The sequence below is a fragment of the Triticum urartu genome, chromosome 2, assembly GCF_003073215.2.
Source record: "Triticum urartu cultivar G1812 chromosome 2, Tu2.1, whole genome shotgun sequence".
Lineage (NCBI taxonomy): Eukaryota > Viridiplantae > Streptophyta > Magnoliopsida > Poales > Poaceae > Triticum > Triticum urartu.
Window position 1 is genome coordinate 572,652,122 of NC_053023.1, and position 6,308 is coordinate 572,658,429.

The window sequence follows — 6,308 nt, forward strand, 5'->3', positions numbered from 1 at the left end:
ATAAGGCTACTAAGAAAGATCATTACCCCTTACCTTTTATCGATCAAATGCTAGAAAGATTATGCAAACATACACATTACTGCTTTCTAGATGGTTGTCCTTGTTTCTCTCAAATACCTGTGTTGGCTAAAGATCAATCAAAGACTACTTTTACATGCCCTTTTGGTACTTTTGTTTATAGACGTATGCCTTTTGGTTTATGTAATGCACCTGCTACCTTTCAAAGATGCATGATGGCTATATTCTCTGACTTCTGTGAAAAGATTTGTGAGGTTTTCATGGACGTTTTTTCCGTCTATGGATCTTCTTTTGATGATTGCTTGAGCAATCTTGATCGAGTTTTGCAGAGATGTGAAGAAACTGATCTTGTCTTGAATTGGGAAAAGTGCCACTTTATGGTTAATGAGGGTATTTTCTTGGGGCATAAAGTTTCTGAAAGAGGTATTGAAGTTGATAAAGCCAAGGTTGATGCTATTGAAAAGATGCCCTGTCCCAAGGACATCAAAGGTATAAGAAGTTTCCTTGGTCACGCCGGATTTTATAGGAGGTTCATTAAGGACTTCTCAAAAATTTCTCGGCCTCTGACTAATTTATTACAAAAAGATAAACCATTTGTCTTTGATGATGATTGTGTAGAAGCATTTGAAATACTTAAGAAAGCATTAGTCTCTGCACCTATTGTTCAGCCACCTGGTTGGAATTTACCCTTTGAAATTATGTGTGATGCTAGCGATTATGCTGTAGGTGTTGTTCTAGGGAAAAGAGTTGATAAGAAATTAAATGTTATCCATTATGCCAGTAAGACTCTAGACAATGCTCAAAGAAATTATGCTACTACTGAAAAAGAACTTTTAGCAGTTGTATTTGCTTGTCATAAGTTCAGACCTTATATTGTTGATTCTAAAGTAACTATCCACTCTGATCATGTTGCTATTAAATATCCTATGGAGAAGAAAGATGCTAAACCTAGACTTATTAGATGGGTTCTCTTGCTACAAGAATTTGATTTGCATATTGTTGATAGAAAAGGAGCTGAGAACCCCGTTTCAGACAACTTATCTAGGTTAGAGAATGTTCTTGATGACCCACTACCTATTGATGATAGCTTTCCTGATGAACAATTAAATGTCATAAGTACTTCTCGTAGTACTCCTTGTATTGCTGATTATGCTAATTATATTGTTGCTAAATTTATACCACCTAGCTTCAGATACCAACAAAAGAAAAAGTTCTTCTATGATTTGAGACATTACTTTTGGGATGACCCACATATTTATAAAGAAGGAGTAGATAGTGTTATTAGACGTTGTGTACCTGAGCATGAACAGGAACAGATCCTACGCAAGTGCCACTCCAAAACTTATGGAGGACACCACGGGGGAGATAGAACTGCAGATAAGGTATTGCAATCAGGTTTTTATTGGCCTACTCTCTTCAGGGATGCCTGTAAGTTTGTCCTATCTTGTGATGAACACTACTAGGAAAAGGCCTACTAGTGGCGCACTTGTTTTGCCTACTAATGGCGCACTACAGGTGCGCCACTAGTATCACGCCATTAGTATGTTTTACTAATGACACACCTGTGGTGCGCCATTAGTATCTGGTATACTAATGGCGCACTGCATGGTGCGCCATTAGTATGCCTCCCAGGGGGCCATATTTACCCATGTGCTTTGGCATACTAATGGCGCACTGTTGGATGATGCGCCATTATTGTGCTCTGGCTTACTAATGGCGCACTATGTGGTGGTGCACCACTAGTATGAATATTAGGGATTTTTTCTTTTCTGATATTTTCAAAGGTTACAAAATATATTATTGGACAGAATATAGCTAGCACCACACAGCAACAGCAGATTCATCGAATATAATAGAAGATTAGTCTCTGAATACAATTCATCATATTAGTCTCCGAATTTAAAATACCGAACAAAGTTAGAACATTACAAGTCTCGAAACCGCGAGTAGCGAGTTTGTCTTCACATTACAAGTCGATATCGATCATCTAAACTACCATCACATAGAAGAGAGCTGCGGTCATCACGATGAGCATAATCGCGATGAAACTGGTCTTCATCCGGTTCCTCCAATGCTCCCTCCTCTCTCCCGCTAGATAGAGCGCGTATCTAACTTCTGCCTCCGCCCTAGTGGTGTACCCTTTGTAACTATTACCGCTGAAACGGTGAACCTGTCTCCAACACTCCTCCTAGTCGTCGTAGACTCCGGGAACCTTACCCTTGTACACGACATACGATGGCATCTCTATGCACTAGCCAAACAAAAAGTTAGTAAGAATTCATAGATAATACATAAGCAATATATAAGTATGAAACAAAAGGATCGGAAGAGAAAAGAAACGCATTAAGAGCACGATTCATGGTCCTACTAATAAATAGCATCGATTACATATAAGTTGAACGACTGTCCAAACCAAAGAGACATACAAGTTCATTAAAGTTTAATTACAACATGAGCCAATCACTGTTTCAGAACTACACATAGCATCACTACTTTCGACTCGACTCAGGGACCGGAGCATGGATGAAGCCGTCGTCTCTTGTGATGGTCATGAAATCGCGGGCGTTGTCAGCCTGCATTTGTAGCGTTGTCTCTATCTCACTATTGGACGGTTGATATCTGAGGTAGAATTTCCCCGAGGTACGAAGGACATCTAGATGGATGATTTCCACAAACTCCGAATGGATGCGAAAGAATTCTTGTCTGATGTCTGCGTCCTGGATTGCCGACAATCTTGCGGCCCAATCTTTGAGATTATTTGGTAGCAGAAGGTGATTATGGTCTCGTACGATCGCCCGCATGTGATGGAGGGCGTAGTAGGCATCCTTATGACCGCCAGGCGGCTGCTTGACGCTGGGGAACATCGTAGTGTGGGCGAACACGTGCTTGCCGTACCTACGAACTGGCCTGGTGAAGGTGCCTCCAGATCTGGCATAGCCCGGGAGAACATCATCAAGAACTTTCTTGATATTTGTGTAGTCTTTCTTCGACTGACGGTCCGAGTCGAAATATGTGGCCATGGAATATTTCGGGCTTAAGAGGATGAGTTTGCAATGTGTGTCACTGCATAAAACATGAAATGTTAGAAAAAAAGAACGATCGAAATCTAAGAAATCATATGTTATGGGGCGGTGAGGGGATGACTTACTCAGGAAAGTAAGGCATGAGGAAGTTATCCTTATCTGGGTTTGCGAGAATGACGCCTTCGAGGTAAGAACTCGCGACCTGCCGGTCCCCAGCGCTGCCCAAGATCTTGGCATGCATGTAGAAGGGGTGGACTATCACGATGTCTGGGGTCTTGTCTCTAATGATCCGCATCTCCATACTCAGCAAAAATAGTCGAACGAAGGTGTAGTGCAGCGGATGAAGGTTAAACATAGCGATTATGTCATCAAACCGCAGGACGATCATACCCCCGATGGCGTTATCCACGAAGCCCTTGCCCTCTGGCACCTTGGCCACGAAAACTGGGTATGCCACATCATTCTCGGAGAGACGCCGCTTCTCCAAAGAAAGAACATTGTCATGCAGACTCCACATAGCACCAGTTGCAGCATTGAGCAGATTAGTCGGTAGCATCGGCCTACCCGCCACATGCACCCTCCTCAAGATATCCTTAGGTGAAGGTGGACCGTCCTGAGCACGGATCGTACTCGGTGCCGGCTGGCTGGCACCCTTGTTACTCTTTCTTTTCTGGCGCTTCTTCTTTTGCTGTAATGGGATCAAGTTCTGCTCACAGACCGCCTTCTTGAGTGTGTTGGGGCTGATAATAGTTGGCACCTCGGCTATCTTAGGCTCGGTGAAGGCGGCATCTAGAGGCGTATCTTGAGAACTCAACGCTAGACGATGCCTGTTGCAATTTGGTTTCTCCGCGGTACCAGCATGATCGCACTCGTCTTTTTCAGGGTTGGGTTCTTGAGAAGGAGGCCCGAAGAATTTGTCACCGTACCCATGTTCGGCAAAGTACTTATCGACATTGGTAAATGTACCGTCGTCATTGTCGTCGTCGTCCGGATCCTGTGCGATATGCATGTTCGGATCCTGTGCCATAGGGATGTCCGGCATGTCCGGTAGCGTTGCAGCGGTCTTGCCATGGCTTGGCGCTGGCACGACTGGCGGTGTTGTCTTTGGGGTGGTGTCCCCCGCCCCCAAACGAATCTGGCTCTTCGGCCAAAGTAGGTACCAGCTTAGGTAGGCGCTGAGGGTCATCACATCGTCTTCGTCGGCCCCGACGGGTCGAATTGGAGGTAACAACTCGTCGCAGCCTGGCAGCACCCGAACCAGTTGAACCCTATACACGGTGGGTGGCATCGGATTATCGTGGAACACGGGGTTGCCCGGTTGAATGATTTTGCCCTTGGTGACATCGACCAACTCATCGTTCACGAAGTGCAGGAGAGTGCACGGAATGTCGGCGGCGCCCTACGAAGACATGTAGGGCATCAGGGATGCCCAGTCAAAGGCAAGGAGATGAAGTCCTCGGCCGAGAGGCTTAATTAGTTACCGTGATGATGGCGTCGAGCTCGGCTAATGTCGAGGCACCGCCAACGGCGGGCGTGCAACTGACGGAGGGGGCGCTTGCTGCCGAGGTGCCGGCCGGCGTACACCCGGGTGCATTAAGCTCCAATGGCCGTGCCGGTGTCGGAGACACCAATACTGCCTCCGCCGGAGACACCAATGGCGCCGCCTGCGCGTTGTGCGAGTTGCTGGCCGTGAAGCTAGGAATCGGGGGCGGCCCCTGTTGGCCGCCCGCAATCCACGTCTTCAGCCCATGAATCAAGGTAGGCATAATGCCGGCGAGCATCGATCCCAGTTGTTGTTACACTTGCTCTTGGACAATCTCCGGAATCCGCGCCACTTGTGCCTTGAGTTCTTGAACCTCACGCGACTGGCTTTCCGAGCTGGTCTTTCTCTCCTTTCGCCCACCAGCGTTTTAGTAGGACGACCATTTTGTGGACAAGCCTTTGCCGGCCACACGACCAACTGATGACGGCTTACTGAGCTTATCCTTGTTTTTCATTACGTTCAACGCCCTATTTAGAGTGATGTCCCAAGGGGTGCTCTGAGACGACCCCGAGCTACTGCTTTCAGTCTCCTGTGGAAGGAATGTGAACCATTTAGAAATTTGGCTTTATTAATTAGAATGCAACCATATGAAGCTAATTACGCGGGGGTGTATTCCTTACCAGAACAAGCTCAAGCGCCCCGGTCTTCGGATTCGTGGTAAGCTCCTTTGTTACTGGGTCCTCCTTGTACCGGGCCCTGACATAGTTCCTGGTCTGCTTGTCACGGTATTTCTCTAAGCGGGGCGGTAGGCCTTGCTCAGTACGCTCTGCGTCCTCCTTGTCCCATATAGGCTCCGCCACTCTGTAACCGTCGAGACCGAGTTTGTGTTCCCCTAAGTTCAACTCCCCGCATTTCTTTCCCCCACTGACTTGATTCGGAGGTTCCGCTGCTCTCGCACTTGATCTTGAACTCCTTGTAGTCATCTTCGCTGATCGAAGGATTTTTCGCCTTGATCTTCTCATAATTATCACCTTTCTCAATCATTTTCTTCACCGCGCTTCTCCAAGTAGACAGGGCCGTGCTCATCCTCGTGAGGGCGACACTGTTCACTTTATTCCCTGAGAGGCATGTGTTTTCAAATTCAGCGGGGAACTTGTATCGTTCGTGCAGCTTTGTGAAGAGGAGGGTGCGAAAATTCCCTCGGTCCTTATGCCTTAGGTTCTCAGTGTTCATCGAGACGGTGCTTCGGAGAATGCACCCGAGCTGGAGCGAGTACCCCTTGACTATTTCTTTGGGCGCCGTTAGATGCCCGTCGAAGTTCACTTGAGTAAATTCCTCCTTGACGGGGTGGAGCACGTTCGGGCGCCGGTCCTTCCGTTGCCTCTTCAGTTGGCTGCCATCTGTGCGTGCGCTGGCATCATCAGTGGTGGCATCCTCGGCGGCACCATCAGTGGTGGCATCCTTGGCGGCACCATCAGTGGTGTCATCCCCGACGCCACTAGGGGTTGTGTAGTCAGGATCGGTGTCTTCCGCGGCGTCCTCATAGCGGTGAGGTTGTTCCTCCATCTCTTGGGACAGCTCCCAGAATTGCTTGCCGCCCGAACCGCCAGCCTCATCGTTGTGGGCCATGTTTCGCTCTAAATAGGAAAAAAGTTTGGTCAAAAAGTTGGTTATTGTCAAGGAACAAGATCATGGTCTCATCATTTAGGGTTTGTCGACAGCGAGGCATCCTAAAAGCTAAGCTTTTATCATTTAGGGTTTGTCTATGCCGAGGCAGCCTAATA